Genomic DNA, 21,784 nt, shown 5'->3' with positions numbered 1-21,784 from the left:
CAGTCAATCAATTCCTTTGACCTGGAACGCCCTCCCTCCTCAAATCCGCCAAACTAGCATACTTCCCCCCTTTAAAACCCTACTGAAAGCTCACCTCCTCCAGGAGGCCTTCTCGGATTAAGCCCCCATTTTCCTCTGCTCCCTCTCCCCTCCTCATCGCCCTGACTCATTCCCTTTGCTCCCGCCCCACAACACTTGTGTATATATGTACGTATTTATAATAATTCTATTTATTTTGTATTAATATTGTGTTTATATGTATAATTCTATTTATTTATAATGAAGCTAATTGATGCCTGTTTACTTGTATTTAGGTCTGTCTCGCCCATTCTAGACTGTGAGCCCGTTGTGGGCAAGGATTTAAAAAATGATTGCATTTGGTAAGTGCTTACTATGTGTGAAGCACTGATCTAAACTCTGGGGGCATACAAGGTGATCAGGCTGTCCCACGTGGGGCTTACAGTCTTAATCCAATTTTACAGATGTGGTAACTGAGGCTCAGAGAAGTTAAGTGACTGGCCCAAAGTCATACAGCTGACAAGTGGCGGAGCTGGGGTTAGAACCCATGACCTCTGACTCCCAAACTCGTGCTCTTTCCAATGAGCCACGCTTATTCTGTTGGATTGTCTCTATTGCTGAATTGTACTTCGGAAGAGATTAGTACAATGCTCTGCACACAGTAAGCGCTCAATAAATACGATTGAATGAATGAATTGTACTAACTGAGTGCTTACTGTATGCAGAGCACTGAACTAATTGCTAGGGAGAGTAAAATATTCATTCATTCAATCGAATTTATCGAGCACGTACTGTGTGCAGAGCACTGTACTAAGCGCTTGGAAAGTACAATTCAGTAATAGAGACAATCCCTGCCCACACAGGGCTTACAGTCTAGAAGGGGCAAGACAGACATCAAAACAAGTAAACAGGTATCAATATAAATAAAAGGAATTATACTAATATACATAAATACATAAGTGCTGTGGGGTGAGGAGGTGGGGAAGAGCAAATGGAGTGGGTTGAGGTGATATGGACAGGAGGGGGAGCTGAGGAAACGGGGGGCTTAGTCTGGGAAAGCCTCCTAGAGGAGCTGTGCCTTCTGTAGGGCTTTGAAGGGGGGAAGTGTGATCTTTTGGAAGATTTGAGGAGGGAGGGTATTCCGGGCCAGAGGTAGGACGTGGGCCAGGGGTTGACAGCGGGACAGGCGATATAGAAGCACCGTGAGAAGGTTAGCGACAGAAGATCGGAGTGTGCAGGCTGGGCTGTAGAAGGAGTACAGTGCTCTGCACACAGTAAGCGCTCAATAAATACGATTGAATGAATGAAGGAATGAATGAGAGAAGGGAGCGTGTGCCAAAGCACTGAACGAAGCACTGGGAACTAGACCTAGCTGAGCACCTGTCTCGTAGCAGGGCTGAGCTGCTTGAATCACTTTTATGACAATATAACCGACACATTCCCTGCCCACAATAGGATTACAGTCAGTTGACAAGTTTACAGTCTCCCGTATCAAACTCAACGTTTTCAATAGTGTTTAGCCCATTGTAAGTTCTGAATGAATGCAGGAAGTAAGAATCATAACTAGGTCTTGACTTCACCACCACCCCACCCTCCGATTCTTTTCTATCCCATTACTGCTCTGTACTTCAGTTACCTAATAATAATGATAATAATAAGTTCTTCTTTAAGTACATACTATGAGCCACGCATTGTTCTAAGCACTGGGGTAGATACAAGGTAATCAGGTTGTCCCACGTGGGGTTCACAGTCTTAATCCCCATTTTATAGATGAGGTAACCGAGGCACAGAGAAGTTCAGTGACTTGCCCAAGGTCACAGAGCAGACAGGTGTCACACATGGGGCTCACAGTGTAAGTAGGAGGGACAACAGGAGAAAGGAGGCCCAGAGAAATGAAGCAACTTGCCCAAGGTTACCCACTCCGAAATTAGTCCTATACCCACGTCCTTTTGACTCCCAGATTCCAGCCATGCTGCTCATTGACCCCAAGCTCACGCCATTCCACCGGTCTGGAATGCCTCCACACTCCAAATCCATCAAGTCGATCAATCAATCATATTTATTGAGCTCTTACTATGTGCAAACACTGAATTAAGCCCTTGGGAGAGTAAGTGCCAAACTATGATAGACACATTCCCTGCCCACAATGAACTCACAGTCTAGAGTGGGAGACAGACATTAATATAAATAAATGAATTAGGGGTCTATACATAAGTACTGCGGGACTGAGGGTGGGGCGAGTAAAAGGAACAAATCACGGTGATGCAGAAGAGGTGGGAGAAGAGGAAAAGAGGCTTATTCAGGGAAGACCTCTTGGAGGAGACGGACCTTCAATAAGGCTTCGATTGGGCTGGGGTGGTTGTGTAAGATTACAACTCTCTTAATCTCTTCAGTGCCCTCCTAATATTATCATTTGTTTCCCCTGAATTTCCCACGGTGATCACCTTCTCCTCCCCACAACCTCTTCTCACTCACTCAATGATATTTACTGAGCGCTTACTATGCGCAGAACACTGCACTAAGCGATTGGGAGAGTAGAATACAACAGAATCAGCAGCCACATTCCCTGCCCATAACGAGCTCCCGGCTCAGACTCACCAGTTCAGGCCCGAGGTGGGATATGCTGGTCTCCCCTGGATTCGGGTCGTGTCGTCATTTCTCCGCCCCCAGGTTGTCGGCGAACCTTCTAAAAAGGGAGCGGGCACAACCCCCCTCCCGCCCCGTTCACTCTGTCGCAAGTAGCCGGGAGGCTCTCCAGATAGACATGTCTTCTTTCTTTCCCAAAGTGCCGCAATAGAAGCCCGGGATTCCGTTCCCGAGGGGCCAGCCCGCCATTACACAACATGGCCCTGCTGCTCCCGGTAGAATCCTCTCCGCAGAGAGCCGCCATAGAAGCCCGGGACTCCGTTCCCGAGAGGCCTGCTGCCCGCCCGCCATCACACCGCGTGGCCCCGCTGCTCCCGGAAGGATCCTGTCCTCCGGACGCCGCCGGGAGGGCCGGGGCTCCCCCACCCTCCCTCCCTCCCTCCGTCTGTCCGTCACCCAGCAGCCTGCTATCGGGAGCTTATGCCCCGCGGCCGGGCTCCTGGCAGCCCCCCACTCGGGCATCTGCATCCGCACCCGACTACTCCGAGTTCCTTGGACTGGGCTCCCACCCCCCTATCATCGCTACACTCACCCCGTAGAAGCCACCTCCACTCTGTCCAAGTAGCCAACTGGGATCGCGGGACATTGTGTCCCCCTACTTGTTCACGGTTCACTGTATCCCGTTGCTCGTCCACGAATCATTATATCCCCTTGCTCGTCCGTGAGTCATTGTGTCCCCCTGATTCCACCCCACAACAATTAAGCGACCATCTTGAGGAGCCCCCCACTTCCCCCTTCCCGATCCGGACCTGACTGATTCTCCCCCCACCCGCCTCCCCTCCCCCGGGAAAAAGACCCTTGTTATCACCAAGTTACTTTAACGACAACCTCATTCGCACCTAGTCAGCCCTCCCATACTATTTGGCTGTTCACTCCTCTCCCCAGGCATTTCCGCTCCCTGAACCCCCCTTAACAGTTCCACCCTACTCCAGAGATGTCATCCATTGGACTACATCCCCCTCCACCTCGAGACAAGTTTGCGAGGAGCCCCAGGATTCTGCTTGCCATTAACCTCTTTGACCTGTTTTGACTGACCTATGGACAAATCATGGTCGCTTCTCCATGTTAATTGTTAACTGCTCTCTGCGACGTCATCGTCTGCTTATTTTATTATTCCCATCGCATGTTAACTGCTAACGTCTCTCGATGATGTCACCACCTGCTTATTTCACTGCCATCGTATATTAATTGTTAACTTCTGTCTGCGATGCCATCATCTTCTTAATTTTTTGCCATCACACAGTAGTTGTTATCTGCTCTCTGTGACATTATCATCTACCTATTTTATTATTGCCATAGCATGTTAATTGTTAACTACCCTCTTTGATGCCATCGCCTACTTATATCATTGCTACTGTGTTTTTGCTTCTGCATTTCAATTGTTAACCTCCCGCTGTGCTGTCATTTACCCTGCTGACCTCACCATGAACTATCAATTCCTTTTCTCCCAACTGCCATTTCCATTCCTCACCTTCCTCTTCCCCTCTCCCACCCAGCTTTTTCCCTCCCTTTCCCCCAACCCGCCCCTTCCCCTTTCCCGCACCCCACCCCTTCCCCTTTTCCCCTCCCCAGGATCCCTCTGTACCAGCGCCAACCCTCAACTCCTCCCTCCCAGCCCCCTTCCTCCCCTCCTCCCCGCCCCCACTCCATCCCAGTTCTCCTTTCTCATCACCACCCCTCTTCCCACTCTCCCTGCCTAGGCCCCCGCCAACTCATCCCAATCCAAAAACTCCCCACCCTTCGCACCCTTCCTCCTCCCTCCCCTCCCTCCACAGCTGCTGCCAAGTGTGGCCTCTGGAACCCCCGTTCCTTTATAGGTAAGCTCCCTTGCATCCTGGATCTAGTCCTCTCCATCTCTCTACTCCTCCTCGCCCTAACTGAAACATGGCTCTCTCCGGACGACACGGTCTCTTCTGTTCTCTCTACAGTGGAGGCCTCTTCTCCCACTCCCTCAGACTCACCGGAAAAGGAGGAGGTGTCGGTTTCCTTCTCGCCTCCCATGTCGCTTTCGCATTATCCCTCCTCCCCCTTCCCTTTCCTTCCCTTCCTTTGAAGTCCACATTATTCGCCTCTACCACCCCCTCCAGATTTTTGTAGCTGTCATCTACCGCCCCCCGGCCCCACCTCCAACTTCTTAAACGATTTTGACCCCTTCCTCACCTTCCTTCTCTCCTTTTCCATGTCTCTGATCCTCGAAGACTTCAACATCCACATGGATAACCCTGGTGACTCCTCTACCGCCCGCCTTCTATCTCTCCTTGACGCTGCCAACCTCTTGCTCCACCCCACCTCGTCCACTCACCAATTTAGTCACACCCTCGACCTCATCATCTGAAATCCCTCTCTCTGATCATAACCTTCTCACCTGCCTGCGCACTCACACTCCTCTCCCCTGCAAATCTATATTACTACCTCACAGAGACCTCCGCTCTCTCGACCCCATCCATCTTTGTGAGCGCCTCACACCCACCTCGCCTCCCTTTCCTCTCTACCCAATCTTGATGATCAGATTACGGCTCTCAACTCTACCCTCTTTACTCATCTCGACTCCCTCGCTCCCCTTTCCCATCGCCGCTCTCGTACCACTAACCCACAGCCCTGGATCACTGCCACTGTCTGCCTCCTTCGCTCTTATGCTCGAGCCTCTGAACGCTGATGGAGAAGGTCTAAACACCATGCCAAACTCGTTCAATTCAAGTTTACCCTATCCTGCCTTAAGTCTGCCCTCTCTTCTGCCAGACAAAACTATTTCCCCTCCCTTATTGACACCCATGCCCATCACCCCCGTCAGCTCTTCCGTATATTGAACTCCCTTCTCAGGCCCCCTGTTCCTCCCCCTCCTCCTTTCCTCACCCCCAACGATCTGGCCTCCCACTCCATTAGTACTCTCTATATTACTCTATTTATTTACTCATTTATTACTCTATTTATTTATTTATTTTACCTGTACATATTTATTCTATTTATTTTATTTTGTTAATATGCTTTGCTTGTTGTCTGTCTCCCCCTTCTAGACTGTGAGCCCGCTGTTGGGTAGGGACCGTCTCTATATGTTGCCAACTTGTACTTCCCAAGCGCTTAGTACAGTACTCTGCGCATAGTAAGTGCTCAATAAATACGATTGAATGAATGAATGAATAAATGAATGGAGAGGAAAGGGAGGATCTTGGCTATGTTGCGGAGGTAAGACCGGAAGTTTTTGGTGACAGATTGGATGTGAGGGGTGAACGAGAGAGCAGGGTCGAGGATAACACCGAGGTTGTAGGCTTGTTAATTGTTAACTGCTCTCTGTGATGTCATCGCCTACTTATTTTATTATTGCTACTGCATTATTGCTACTGCATGTTCATTGTTAACTTCCCGCTGTGATCTCATTTACCTTGCTGACTTCACCATGAACTATCAGTTCCCCTGCTCCCAACTGCCCTTCCTATTCCTCACCTTCCCCTTCCCCTCTCCCACCCAGCTCTTTCCCTCCCTTCCCACACCCCACCCCTCACCCTCCCCAGAATCCCTCTGTCCCAGCGCCAACCCTCAACTCCTCCCCTCCAAACCTCTCCCTCCCCTTCTCCTCCCCGCGCAGGCCCCTGCCAACTCATCCAAATCCAAACCCTCCCCACCCCTCGCACCCTACCCTCTCCCTCCCCTCCCTTCACAGCTGCTTCCAAGCGTCGCCTCGGAACCCCCGTTCCATTATAGGTAAATTCCCTTTCATCCTGGACCTATTCCTTTCCAGCTCTCTACTCCTCCTCGCCCTAACTGAAATATGGCTCTCTCCGGATGACACGGTCTCTTCTGCTTCTCTCTCCAGTGGAGGCTTCTTTTTCTCACACTCCCCCAGACTCACAGGAAAAGGAGGAGGTGTCGGTTTCCTTCTCGCTCCCCAATGTCGCTTTCGCACTATCCCGCCTCCCCCTTCCCTTTCCTTCCTCTCCTTTGAAGCCCACATTTTTCGCCTCTACCCCCCCTCCAGATCTCGACTCCGCTCTCTCGTTCCCCCCTCACTTCCAAGCCGTCAGGAAAACCTGCCGGTCTCACCTCCGCAACATTGCCACGATCTGTCCTTTCCTCTCCATACAAACCGCTACCCTGCTCGTTCAAGCTCTCATCCTATCCCGTCTGGATTACTGTATCAGCCTCCTCTCCGATCTCCCATCCTCCTGTCTCTCCCCACTTCAATCCATACTTCACGCCGCTGCCCGGATTGTCTTTCTCCAGAAATGCTCTGGGCATGTTACTCCCCTCCTCAAAAATCTCCAGTGGCTACCAATCAACCTACGCATCAGGCAGAAACTCCTCACCCTTGTCTTCAAGACTCTCCATCACCTTGCCCCCTCCTACCTCACCTCCCTTCTCTCCTTCTATAGCTCAGCCCGCACTCTCCGCTCCTCTGCCGCTAATTTCCTCACCGTGCCTCGTTCTGTCCCGCCGTCAACCCCCGGCCCACGTCATCCCTCTGGCCTGGAATGCCCTCCCTCCGAACATCCGCCAAGCTAGCTCTCTTCCTCCCTTCAAGGCCCTACTGAGAGCTCACCTCCTCCAGGAGGCCTTCCCAGACTGAGCCCCCTCCTTACTCTCTCCCCCTCCTCCCCCTATCCATCCCCCCGCCTTACCTCCTTCCCTTCCCCACAGCACCTGTATATATGTGTATATGTTTGTACGCATTCACTACTCTATTTGTTTTACTTGTACATATTTATTCTACTTATTTCATTTTGTTAATATGTTTTGTTTTGTTCTCTGTCTCCCCCTTCTAGACTGTGAGTCCACTGTTGGGTACGGACCGTCTCTATATGTTGCCAGCTTGTACTTCCCAAGCGCTTAGTACAGTACTCTGCAAACAGTAAGTGCTCAATAAATACGATTGAATGAATGAATGAATGAGTGAATTCTTGTAGCCATTATCTACCGCCCCCCTTTCCCCACCTCCAAATTTTTTAAAGATTATGACCCCTTTCTCACCTCCCTATTCTCCTTTTCCGTGCCCACTCTGATCCTCGGAGAACTTCAACATCCACATGGATGTCCCTGGTGACTTCTCTGCCGCCCGCCTTCTATCTCTCCTTGACGCTGGCAACCTTCTGCTCCACCTCACCTCTCCCACTTACCAACTTGTCACATTCTCTACCTCATCATCAACTACCGCTGACCTATCTCCACCCTCACCAACTCTGAAATCCCTCTCTCTGATCATAACCTTCTCACCTGCCTACTCACTCACACTCCTTTCCCCTGTAAATCTATATTGCTACCTCACAGAGACCTCTGCTCTCTCCACCGCATCCATCTTTCTCAGCGCATCACACCCCACCTCGCCTCTCTTTCCTCTATACCAAATCTTTATGACCAGATTACTGTTCTCCACTATACCCTCTCTACTCAGCTCAACTCGCTCGCTCCCCTTTCCATTAGCCGCTCTCGTACCACTAACCCACAGCCGTGGATCACTGCCACTGTTCGCCTCCTTCACTCTTATGCTTGGGCTGCTGAACGCTGCTGGCGAAAGTCTAAACACTAAGCCAACCTTGTTCACTTCAGGTTTATCGTATCCTGCCTTAACCCTGCCCTCTCCTCTGCCAGGCAAAACTGTTTCTCCTCCCTTACTGACACCCATGCCCGTCATCCCCGTCAGCTCTTCCATACATTTAACTCCCTTCTCAGGTCCCCTGTTCCTCCCTCTCTTTCATCTATCACCCCCAAATATCTGGCCTTCTACGTCATTAGTAAAATAAATTCCACCAGGTCTGAGCTGCTCAAATTCACTCCTCCCCGTCCTCCAACCACCCTGCTCTCAACCCTCTCCGCTACTCTCCCATCCTTCCCAGCAGTATCTTCAGATGAGATCTCTTCCCTTCTCTCAATTGCTACTCCATCCACCTGTGGGCTTCAGACCCCATTCCCTCTCATCTTATGAAATTTCTCGCCCCTTCCCTCCTCCACTCCTTCACTTCCATCTTCAACTGCTCACTCTCCACTGGTTCCTTCCCCTCTGCCTTCAAATATGCCCACGTCTCTCCATCCTAAAAAAGCCCTCTCTTGACCCCACCTCCCGTTCTATATATCGCCCTATCTCCCTCCTACCATTCCTTTCCAAACTCCTAGAACGAGTCATCTACACCCGCTGACTCTAATTCCTCAACTCCAACTCTCTCCTTGACTCCCTCCAATCTGGCTTCGTCCCCTACACTCCACCGAAAGTGCCCTCTCAAAGATCACTAGTGACCTCCTTCTTGCCAAACCCAACGGCTTCTATTCTATCTTAATCTTCCTTGACCTCTCAGCTGCCGTCGACACTGTGGTCCACCCCCTTCTCCTCAACATGCTATCCAACCTTGGCTTCACAGACTCCGTCCTCTCCTGGTTCTCCTCTTATCTCTCCGGCCATTCATTCTCAGTTTCCTTTGTGAGCACCTCCTCCCCCTCCCATCCCCTTACTGTAGGGGTTCCTCAAGGGTTAGTTCTTGGTCCCCTTCTCTTCTCTATCTACCCCACTTCCTTGGTGACCTCATTCACTCCCACGGCTTCAACTATCATCTCTATGCTGATGACTTCCAAGTCTACATCTCTGCCCCTGCTCTCTCTCCCTCCCTCCCTTCAGTCTCGTGTCTCCTCCTGCCGTCAGGACATCTCAATCTGGATGTCTATCCGCCATCTAAAATTCAATATGTCCAAGAGTGAACTCCTTATCTTCCCTCCCAAACCTTGCCCTCTTCCTGATTTCCCCTCACTGTAGACGGCACTACCATCCTTCCCATCTCACAAGCCCGCAACCTTGGTGTCATCCTCGACTCCAGTCTCTCGTTCATCCCTCAAATCCATTCCGTCACCGAAACATGCCAGTCTCACCTCCGCAACATCGCCAAGATCCACACTTTCTTCTCCATCCAAACCGCTACCTTGCTGATTCAATCTCTCATCCTAGCCCGACTGGATTACTACATCAGCCTCCTCTCTGATCTCCCATCCTCCTGTCTTTCCCCACTTCAGTCTATACTTCACGCTGCTTCCCAGATTAAGAACCCAGGTCATTCTGATTCTCATGCTCGTGCTCTATCCATTAGGCAGTGCTGAGACTGAGAATGAACGGCCGGAGAGATAAGAGGAGAACCAGGAAAGGACAGAGTCTGTGAAGTCAAGGTTGGATAGCGTGTTGAGGAGAAGGGGGTGGTTCACAGTATCGGAGGCACATCTCCAAGTTCCGCCCTTTCCTCTCCATCCAAACTGTTACCCTGCTGGGTCAATCTCTCATCATATCCCGACTGGATTACTGCATCAGCCTCCTTTCTGATCTCCCATCCTCCTGTCTCTCCCCACTTCAATCTATACTTCACGCTGCTGCCCGGATCATCTTTGTGCAGAAACGCTCTGGGCATGTTACTACCCTCCTCAAAAATCTCCAGTGGCTACCAATCACCATACATATCAGGCAAAAACTACTCACTCTAGGCTTCGAGGCTCTCCATCACCTCGCCCCCTCCTACCTCACCTCCCTTCTTTCCTTCTAGAGCACAGCCCGCACCCTCCGCTCCTCTGCCGCTAACCTCCTCACTGTGCCTCGTTCTCGCCTGTCCTGCCGTCGACCCCCGACCCACGTCCTCCCCTGGCCAGGAATGCCCTCCCTCCGCACATCCGCCAACCTAGCCCTCTTCCTCCCTTCAAAGCCCTACTGAGAGCTCACCTCCCCCAGGAGCCCTTCCCAGACTGAGCTCCCTCCCTCCTCTTCCCCCCTCCCCCTCTCTATCCCCCGGCCTTACCTCTTTCCCCTCCCCACAGCACCTGTATATATGTTTGTACATATTTATTTCTCTATTTATTTTACTTGTAAATATTTACTATTCTATTTTATTTTGTTAACATGTTTTGTTTTGTTGTCTGTCTCCCGCTTCCAGACTGTGACCCCGCTGTTGGGTAGGGACCGTTTCTACACGTTGCCAAGGGCTTAATACAGTGCTCTGCACACAGTAAGCGCTCAGTAAATACGATTGAATGAATGAATGAATCTGTAGGCGATTCTCATGAGGAGACGAGGGCAAAGCTCATTAGAGGAGTCTGCTTGCATCATGGGGAGGGCTCTCAAGTGTCTTTCAAAGCCCTTGGTGGCTTCTATCTCACAGGAAGGCGTCGAGGCGGCCAAACCAATCTGTAAACGCGCTGGTTCCTCCTGATTTCTTGGGTCGGTAGCTTTCAAATTCATCCTGCCCTACTGCAGCCCAGCCCACACGCTTCACTCCTCTAATGCCAGCTTACTCACCATGCTCCGTTCTCGTCTATCTCACCGCCGACACCTTTCCCACATCCTGCCCCTGGCCTGGAACTCCCCCGCCATGTACATCAGAAAACCAGTCTCTCCATTTTTGAAGTCTTATTAAGGTCACATCTCTAAGAGGCCTTTGCTGAATAAGCCCTCTTTTTCCTGGCTCTCTCTCCCTTCTGCATCATCTATGTACGTAGATCTGGGAACTTTGGGCGTCTGATCTTTGCCCTAACTTTAACCTCCGAGCATTCATATACATATATTTAAGTTATAGACTACTGATTATGTGTTTATGTTAATGTCTGCCTCCCCCGCTAGACGGCAGGCTTGTTGTGGGCGGGGAATGTATCTACCAACTCTGTTGTATTGGATTCTCCCAAACACTTAGTGCAGTGTTCCTTCCCCAACATCTTGACCATTGGCTTAAAAACATCTCACCTGCTTTCCCAATCTCACCCACGATCTCTTTCCACCTCACTCACCAGATCTCCCCTTCTCACCCACCATCTCTCTATCTCACCCACTCGCTCTCCCCACCCACCCATCAAACATTCTCCTGCATCAAACATTTCACTCCTCTTCCCAAGATCACCCTCCAACTGTATCCAGCTCTTGCCTCCCAAATATGACCCTCAACCCTTCTCTAGATCATGCTACTGTGTCCCTAACCCGTAACTGCCTCCTTTCCAAATTCGTTACTTTCAAAGCCTTCCTAAAATCCCACCTCCTCTGAAATGTTCTCCTGATTAATTCGCCTTACCCCACAATATAGTCAATTTAACACCTCCCTTACCCGTTATGCGCCCAATTCTTATCCTGAGCTCATATGTATCGACTTTCTATCTATGTGTCTGTTTGCATAGTTACTCGCACTGCAATAATTTATTGATTTCCTCCTGATCCACTTTACGACTTCCAGCTATGTGCTTCTTCTTTATCCTGCTCCCTCTGTTTTTTATGGTATTTGTTAATCAATCAATCAATCGTATTTATTGAGCGCTTACTGTGTGCAGAGCACTGTACTAAGCGCTTGGGAAGTACAAGCTGGCAACATATGGAGACAGTCCCTACTCAACAGTGGGCTCACAGTCTAGAAGGGGGAGACAGAGAACAAAACCAATCATGCTAACAAAATAAAATAAATAGAATAGATAGGTACAAGTAAAATAAATAAATAAATAAATAAATAAATAGAGTAATAAATATGTACAAATATATATATACATATATACAGGTGCTGTGGGGAAGGGAAGGAGGTAAGATGGGGGGATGGAGAGGGGGACGAGGGATAGTTAAGCACTTAATATGTCGAACACTGTTCTAAGTGACAGGTTGCATACAAGTTTGTCAGGTCAGACAGAGTCTCTGTTCCATACAGGACTCACGTTCTAAGTATTGACTTCCCATTTTGCAGTTGAGAAAGTTGAGGCACAGAGAAGTGAAATGACTTGCCCTAAGTCCCACAGCAGGCAAGAGGCAGAGCTGGGATTAGAACTCAGGTCCTTAGACTCTCAAGACTTTGATCTTTCAATTAGGCCATACTGCTGCTCTTCCAGTAAACTATTAGCTCCTTAGAGACAGGGGTTATATTTCTTCCGTTTTGTTATGGTATTTGCTAAATGCTTACTATGAACCAGGCACTGTTCTAAGTGCTGTGATAGATACAAGCTATTCAGGTTGGCTACAGTCCTTGTCCCACATGGGACGCACTGTCTGAATCCCCATTTCACAGATGAAGTAACTGAGACACGGAGATGTTAAGTGACTTGCCCAAGGTCACACAGCAGAGAAGTGGCAGAGCCACATCTTCTGACTCCCAAGTCCTGTTGTCATTAAGCCATGCTGCTTCTTAGTATAGGATATGGTATAGTATAGATAGATACCTATATTTATCTCTATCTATACTTATCTCTATATCTATATTTATATCTATCCTTGTATCTACCTACTATCTCTAAAATGTCAGCTCCTTTTGGACAGGGAACGAATCTGCTAATTCTGTTGCATTGTGCTCTCCCAACCGCTTAATATAGTGGAGTACGCAGTACGTACGCCATAAATGCTCGCCGTGTTAAAGTCTAGGGTAGATCCAGAATACTGAGATCACAGGCACTCCCTCCTCCACGGGGCTCATTGTCTAGGAGTGAAGAAAAGCAGGTATTTTGTCCCCAACTTCCAGAGAGGGAAATCAAGGCTTTGTTCAGTGAAAGGGCTGGAATTAGAACCTCAGTCTCCTAATTAATCAGTGAATGGTATATATTAAGTGATTAGTCTGCGCAGAGAACAATACCAAGGGCTTGGGAGAGTAATAATAAAAATTGTCGCATTTGTTAAGTGCTTACTATGGTGATTACTATGTGCTTACACACTGGGATGGACACAAGCAAATCGGGTTGGGCGCTGTCTCTGCCACACCTGGGGCTCACAACCTCAAACACCATTTTACAGATGAGGTAACTGAGCTACAGAGAAGTCAAGTGACCTGTCCAAGGTCACACAGCTAATGCGTGGTAGAGCCGGAATTAGAACTGATGACCTTCTGACTCCTAGTCCCGTGCACTATCCACTATGCCGGTTGGTAGAGATGTTCCCTGTTCGCAAGATGCTTACGGCCTCAGAGGGTAGACAGGAATTAAAATAAATTACAGCCCAGCCCAAACACTCCGCTTCTCTGTTGCCTGGGGAAGCAGCGTGGCTCTGTCGAAAGAGCCCGGGCTTTGGAGACAGAGGTCATGGGTTCAAATCCCGGCTCCACCGCTTGTCAGCTGTGTGACTTTGGGCAAGTCACTTCACTTCTCTGTACCGCATTTACCTCATCGGTAAACCGGGGATTAAGATTTTGAGCCCCACATGGGACAACCTGATCACCTTATATCCTCCCCAGCGCTTAGAACAGTGTTTTGCACATGGTAAGCTCTTAACAAATACCAAAATTATTGTTATCATTATTATTAACCTCCTCACTGTGCCTCGTTCTCGACTATCCCACCGTCGACCCCTGGACCACGTCCTACCTCTGTCCTGGAATGCCCTCTCGCCTCCTCACATCCACCAAACTAGCTCTTTCCCCCTTCAAAGCCTTGCTGAGAGCTCACCTCCTCCAGGACGCCTTTCCTGACGGAGCCTCCCCCTTTCCTCTGCTCCTCCTCCCCTCCCTATTGCCCCTACTCTCTCCCTCTGCTCTACCCCACTCCCTGCCCCACAACACTTGTGTATATGTGTACGTATTTATTATTCTATTAATTTTATTAATGATGTGTACATATCTATAATTCTATTTATTTATTTTGATGCTATTGATGCCTGTCTACTTGTTTTGATTTGTTGTCTGTCTCCCCCATTCTACCTGTTGCCGAGTTATACTTTCCAAGCACTGAGTCCAGTGCTCAATAAATACGATTGAATGAATAAGTGAGTAAATTACGGAGATGGACATACCTTCTGTGGGACGAGGGTGGGGTAAAAACAATCAAGTGCTCAAAGGGGACAGATTCAAGTGATGCAGAGGGAGATAGAGTAGGGAAATAAGGACTTATTCTGGGAAGGTCTCTTGGAGGAGATGGGATTTTATACCTGGGGAATGTTGGTGAGGAGACGACGGGAAGGAGGTGGTGTCGTAGGGGGAGAGAATTTGGGAGCTGGAGACTGGATATATCCCAGAGTAGGTCATGGAATACGGGGATGAGGAGGGAGAGGAAGCAAATGGCCGAGACCAACAGTGAACCCCAGATCAGACTAGGAAGAAGGTTTGGAGACAGAAAGTAGTGACCGCAGTGAGGCTGATTGGAGTTTCTCCGTGCGTGGCACACGTCAGTGTGAAGGGTCACATGTTCCTCATGGGGCGATCGTGTGGGGCAGGGCCGCTACACTGTCCTTGGGGCCAGACCGCAGAGATTTTGGCCCCTAGGAAAGGCAGCCCCTAACAGAACATAATAGGCTGCTCAGCCCACCGTGTGGCCCGTTCCCCGGGGGGAATTCCCCAGGAACATTGGGGAGTTTTTCCAGGAAGGCCTGGCCTTTATTAGCGTTCTGAGCGGGAGGTAAGAGGAGCCAGGACCCTTGACATCTCCCGAAGACCCTCCTGTGGCGGACGTCCGGGAGCCGAGGGGACAGGAGTGGTTGAAGGACAGCAGAGACCTGCACCCGCTCGTCTCAGACTGACCGATGAGTCTGGGCCGGGGAGAAGACGGATGGGAAAGGGTTTATCGGGGTAGGCGGCACAACAGAGAACGAGAGGAAGTTCCCGATCTCCCGACATCTCCATGCGTAACTCATTTCTCTCCCCCGGGGGTCTACACCTGTATCCATCCGCCGGATCTCCTGGGTGGGTGGTGGGGACGGACGGGGTCGGATCAGTAAAAAATATTCCGAGAAGAACATTCTCCAAATCCCCTGATAGGGGATTTGTGTGGCTTGTTATTTCGACCATACAGTGGCGCTTATTGAGCCACTACGATGTGCAGAACATTGTACAAAAAGCTCTGAAAGAAAGGACTGGGTAAGTTCCCGTCCCAAACAGGGGCTCACAATCCAAAAACAAGGGGTGAAGGGGAATCTGACACATATCTAATTCTCCTTGTTCCTGCTTGGGTGGTGGAAGGCAGAGTGGATCTAGGTGGGTTTAGGGCAATTTTGTCAGTGGATGGGGCCTCTTGGACTATAATAAAAATAATAATAATAATGGCATTTGTTAAGTACTTACCATATGCCAAGTACTGTACTTAGCGCTTGGATGGATGAGAAATTTGTGTTGCACACAGTCCCTGTCCCTCGTGAGGCTCGCAGTCTCAATCCTCATTTGACAGATGAGGGATGAGGCACAGAGAAGTGAGGTGACTTGCCCAAGATCACATAGCAGACCTGAGGCAGAGCTGAGATTAGAACCCAGGATGATTTGACTCCCAGCTCCATGCTCTATCTACTATTGAAGCTGCTTCTCTAATCCAGAAAATATCTCTAACATAGGAAATTAAGACAAGAGCCTGCAGTTACTTCTTTACCCGTGATCATTTTCAGCTGGTCTGTTCCCTCCTGGGCTGATTCCTTCAGGTAGGGCTTATTTTTATTTTCAGATCTCAGCCTTCCTCTGCCCCTGCCTCTATCGCCAATTCTCAAGGCTCTGAAGCAACCCAGAGTTCAGAGAGGTCTGAGAGAGGAACATTGGCCCTTTCATTCATTCGATCGTATTTCTTGAGCCCTTACTGTGTGCAAAACACTGTACTAAGGCTCTAGACCTCACTGGGTGTGTGAGGAGCGAGGCTTTTATAAATGGTATTTGCTAAGCATGTTCCAGGCACTATATTAAGTGCTGGCGTAGATAATCGGGTCAAACACAGTCTATCTTCCACTTAGGGCTCGCAGTATTAAACTCTATTTTAAAGATGAGGCACCTGAGGAACAGAGAAGGGTAGTGACTTGCCTGAGGTCACGCAGCAGAAAAATGGTGGAGCTGGGAATAGCACCCAGGTCCTCCGATTCCCAAGACCATGGTCTTTCCACAAGGCCATGCTGCTTTTCCATGCGGGGAGGAAATGTTGTCTTGTACCCTCCTAAGCGCTTAGTATAATGCTCTGGATACAGTAAACACTCAATGAATACCGCTGATTGCTTAAATTCACTCATTCACTCAATCGTCTTTATTGAGCACTTACTGTGTGCAAAGCACTTTTCCTTCATCTGAGTATCTGTTATTATTTTATTTCCTGTCATCCCAGCCAGATTCTAAACTGTTTCTTGTCCCTGTAGATAGTCTCGGAAATCTCCAGGAAATATTCAGTGTCACGATGGTGACGGAATTCCTGCTTCTGGGATTCTCGGTGGTCCGGCAGCCACAGCTGGTCCTCGCCGCGCTTTTCCTCCTGGTCTACCTGGCGGCCCTGACAGGGAATCTACTCATCGTCACCGTCACCGCCCTTGACCGGCGCCTCCACACCCCCATGTACTTCTTCCTCAGGAACCTGTCCCTCGTCGACCTCTGCCTCATCTCCGTCACCGTCTCCCCAATCCATCCACAATTCCCTGATGAACCGTAGATCCATTTCATTCCTAGGCCGTGCCGTCCAGATCTTCTCGGTGGTCCTGCTTGCTGGTTCAGAAGTTTTCATCCTCACGGCGATGTCCTATAACCCCTTCGTATCCATCTGCCTTCCCCTGCGCTATGAGGACATCGAGAACCGAAGAACCCATGGGAAGATGATGAGAGCTTCCTGGTTTAGTGGGGGTCTCATAGCAGTGATGCCCTCAGTTGAGACCTTCTCCATGCCCTTCTGTGGTTCCTATACGATCCCCCAATTCGTCTGTGACTTCACCTCCATAATCAAGTTCTCCTGCTCTAAATGTCACATCACTTTCGAAGTGACCATAGCCATTACCGCCTGTTTTGGTATCTTCAGCCTGTTTTGCATCCTCATCTTGTACGTGCACATCTTCCGGGCCGTGCTGAGGATTCCGGCCACTAAGGGCCAGGCTAAAGCCCTCTCCACCTGCCTGCCCCACCTCGCCATCACGACTATGTTTTTTTTACCACGGCTGCCTTCGCTAATTTAAAACCACAATCAGGCTCCTCAGCTACGGATATGGTACTGTCTGTGTTCTACATCGTGGTGCCCCCGGCCCTTAACCCCCTCATCTACAGCCTGAGAAACAGGGATGTGAAGGTGGCGTTGGGGAGGGTCCTAGGTGGGAGTTCTTTCACCCAGGGTAGAAAGTTTGTCCTTCTTCCTTGACAGTCATTTTTCACCCCCTGGATTGTTGGTTGCATCAGAATACTGCCTCGGTAGCAGAATTCAGTGGCATCCCTGACATCTAAGTGGCCTATGCAATTTTGGTTGTTTTTGGGAGTTCCTGGGGCAGTTTGGTACATGACATCTGTTTTCTTCAGGCTTACTGTCTGTCCACTCCCTTGTAACACCTCCCCACAATCACCATCATCAATGGTATTTATCAATCCCTTACTGTGTGCAAAGCGTTATTCTAAGCAATTTGGGAAATTACAATACAACAGAATTGATAGACATGTTCCCTGCTCACAACACGTTTATAGTCTACAGGAGAAGTAACATGGCCTAGTGTATAGAGCACAAGCCCGCGAGTCAGAAGGACCTGGGTTTTAATCCTGCTCCTCCACTTGTCTGCTGTGTGACCTTGGGCAAGTCACTTCACTTCTCTGTGCCTCAGTTCCCTCATCTGTAAAATGGAGATTACGACTGTGAGCTCCATGGGGGACAGGGACTGTTTCCAACCTGACAAGCTTGTGTCTACACCAATGCTTAGAACAGGGCTTGACACATAGTAAGCGAATAACAAATACCATTATTATTATTCAAGGTTAGCCAGTGGTGGATTATTTATTCATTAATATTAATTATATAAAATCAATTCCTCTACATTCATGTCGTTATATCAATTTATTTTAATACTTAGAGAAGCAGTGTAGCTTATTGGAAAGAGCGCAGACTAGTGAGTCTGGGTTCTAATCCTGTCTCCACCACTTGTCAGCTGTGCTACTTTGGACAAGTCACTTGACATTTCTGTGTCTCAATTCTCTCATCTGTAAAATGAGGATTAAGACTGTGAGCCCCGCTTGGGACAACCTGATTACCTTGCATCTACCCCAGCATTTAGAGCAGTGCTCGGCACGTAATAAACACTTAACAAATACTACTATTATTATTATTATTGTTATTATTATGCCTGTCTCCCCTTCTAGACTGTAAGCTCGTTGTGAGCAGGGAATGTGTCTACCAACTCTGTCATATTGGACTCTCAAAATCACTTCATACAGTGCTGTGCACACGGCAAGCACTCAATAAATGCTATTGACTGACTGACAGGGTAGGTGAGTAGTGTTCATTAAATGCCAGGGATTGCTGGATTGTTTGATTAACGTGGATTGAAAGGGAAGAAGGGGAAGGGAAAATTTGGAAGTGGTCCACCTCTCTGGGAATGCTATCGGGTGTTAGCCAGGCCCAGGACTCTGCCCAGAGCAGGGGTTCACAGAGGAGGCCCTGTGCTCGTGGAAACCAAGATGGCCTCTTTGCTCAGAACGAGGGGTTGTCGTTGGAGCTTGGCGGGAGCTGGAGAGATGGCGCGAGAGGCCGGAGGTGGGGAGACAGGAGTGGGAGAGACCTTCTGGAAGCTGGGAAATGGATAAGTGTGAGCATAGGAGAGGGAGGAGATATAAGAGGGAGAGATAATCAATCATATTTATTGAGCACTCACTATGTGCAGAGCACTGCACCGAACACTTGGGAGAGTACAAAACAACAATTTCGCAGACTCATTCCCTGCCCACAACGAACGTCCATAATAATAATAATAATAATAATAATAATAATAATAATAATAGTATTTTCTAGTCACTGACCATGTTCCAAGCACTGTACTAAGCACTGGAATATTATTGAAGGTACAAGATCGGTAGGTCCCACATGGGGCTCACAGTCTAAGTAGACAGGAGGACAGGGATCGAATCCCCATTTTGCAGATGAAGGAACTAAGGTATAGAGAAGTGACGTGACTTGCCCAAGATCATACAGAAGATAAATGGCAGAGCCAGGATTACAACCCAAGTACTTTGACCCCGAGACCAGTGCTTTTAACGCCATCACACCGCGCGGCCTTGCAGCTCCCGGAAGGATCCTCTCCTCAGAGCGCCGCCATAGACGCTCGGGACTCCGTTCCCGAGAGGCCCGCCCGCCATCACACCGCGCGGCCTTACTTCGCCCGGAAGGATCCTCTCCTCAGAGCGCCGCCATTGACGCCCGGGACTCGGTTCCCGAGAGGCTCGCCCGCCATCACACCGCGCGGCCTTGCTGCTCCCGGAAGGCTCCTCTCCTCAGAGCGCCGCCATAGACGCCCGGGACTCCGTTCCCGAGAGACCCGCCCACCATCACACCGCGCGGCCTTGCTGCTCCCGGAAGGATCCTCTACTCAGAGCGCCGCCATAGACGCCCGGGACTCTGTTCCCGAGAGGCCGGCCCGCCCGCCATCAAACGGCGCGGCCTAGCTGCTCCCGGAAGGATCCTCTTCTCAGAGCGCCGCCATAGACGCCCGGGACTCCGTTCCCGAGAGGCTCGCCCGCCATAACACCGCGCGGCCTTGCTGCTCCCTGAAGGATCCTCTCCTCAGAGCGCCGCCATAGACGCCCGGGACTCCGTTCCCGAGAGGCCCGCCCGCCATCACAGCGCCCCCACGAACGCCCCCCTGCTTCCACCCCCCCCCAACTCAGGAGGCCTTCCTTAAAATGCCCCTCATCCCCCCCTTCCTGGTCCGGTCCTGACTGACTCTCCCCCCGCCCCCAAGTAAAAAGCCCTTGTTAGCACCATGTTACATTAACGACAACCTCATTCGCACCTACTCAGCCCTCCCATGCTAGTTAACTGTTCGCACCTCTCCCCAGGTATCTCTGCTCCCTGACCCCCCTTAACTGGCCCACCCTACTCCAGCACTTAATAGTTTGTATCTGCTCTCTGTGACATCATTATCTGCCAATTTTATTATTGCCATAGCATATTGATTGTTTAACTACACCCTGTGATGCCATCGCCTACTTATATCATTGCTACTGTTTTATTGCTTCTGCATCTCAATTGTTAACCTCCCGCCGTACTGTCACTCACCCTGCTGACCTCACCATGAACTTTCAGTTCCCTTGCTCCCAACTGCCATTCCCATTCCTCACCTTCCCCTTCCCCTCTCCCACCCAGATTTTTCCCTCCCTCTCACCCACGAAGACCACTCCCCCTCACCCCCTACCAAGGATTCCTCTGTACCAGCGCCAGTCCTCCGCTCCTCCCTCCCGGCCCCCTCCCTCCCCTTCTCCCCGCCCCCACCCCATCCCAGTTCTCCTTTCCCATCGCCACCCCCCTTCCCACTCTCCCCGCCCAGGCCCCCGCCAACTCATCTCAATCCAAACCCTCCCCACCCCTCGCACCCTTCCCCCTCCCTCCCCACCCTCGACAGCTTCTGCCAGGTTTGGCCTCTGGAACCCCCGCTCAGTTTTAAGTAAGATCCCTTTCATCCTGGACCTTTTCCTTTCCAGTTCTCTACTCCTCCTTGCCCTAACTGAAACATGGCTGTCTCCGGACGACACGGTCTCTTCTGCTGCTCTCTGCAGTGCAGGCCTCTTCTTCTCCCACTCCCCCAGACTCACTGGAAAAGGAGGAGGTGTCGGTTTCCTTCTCGCCCCCCAATGTCGCTTTCGCACTATCCCTCCTCCCCCTTCCCTTTCCTTCCCTTCCTTTGAAGCCCACATTATTCGCCTCTACCAACCCCTCCAGATTCTTGTAGCCGTCATCTACCGCCCTCCGGGCCCCACTTCCAACTTCTTGAACGACTTTGACCCCTTCCTCACCTTCCTTCTCTCCTTCTCCATGCCCACTCAGATCCTCGGACACTTCAATATCCACATGGATATCCCTTACGACTCCTCTGCCGCCCGCCTTCTATCTCTCCTTGACGCTGCCAACCTCTTCCTCCACCCCATCTCACCCACTCACCAACTTGGTCATACCCTCGACCTCATCATCTCCTACCGCTGCACTGTGTCCACCCTCACCAACTCTGAAATCCCTCTCTTTGACCATAATCTTCTCACCTGCCTCCTCACTCACACTCCTTTCCCCTGTAAATCCGTATTACTTCCTCACAGAGATCTCCGCTCTCTGGACCCCACCCATCTTTCGGAGCGCCTCACACCCCACCTAGCCGCCCTCTCCTCTCTACCCAGTCTTGATGATCAGATTACTGCTCTCAACTCTACCCTTTCTACTCAGCTAGACTCACTCGCTCCCCTTTCCCTTCGCCGCTCTCGCACCACTAACCCACAGCCCTGGATCACTGCCACTGTCCGCCTCCTTCGCCCCT

This window comes from Tachyglossus aculeatus, assembly GCF_015852505.1.
Source record: "Tachyglossus aculeatus isolate mTacAcu1 chromosome 12 unlocalized genomic scaffold, mTacAcu1.pri SUPER_6_unloc_3, whole genome shotgun sequence".
In the NCBI taxonomy this organism is placed as follows: Eukaryota; Metazoa; Chordata; class Mammalia; order Monotremata; family Tachyglossidae; genus Tachyglossus; species Tachyglossus aculeatus.
This window is presented reverse-complemented; position numbering follows the sequence as displayed.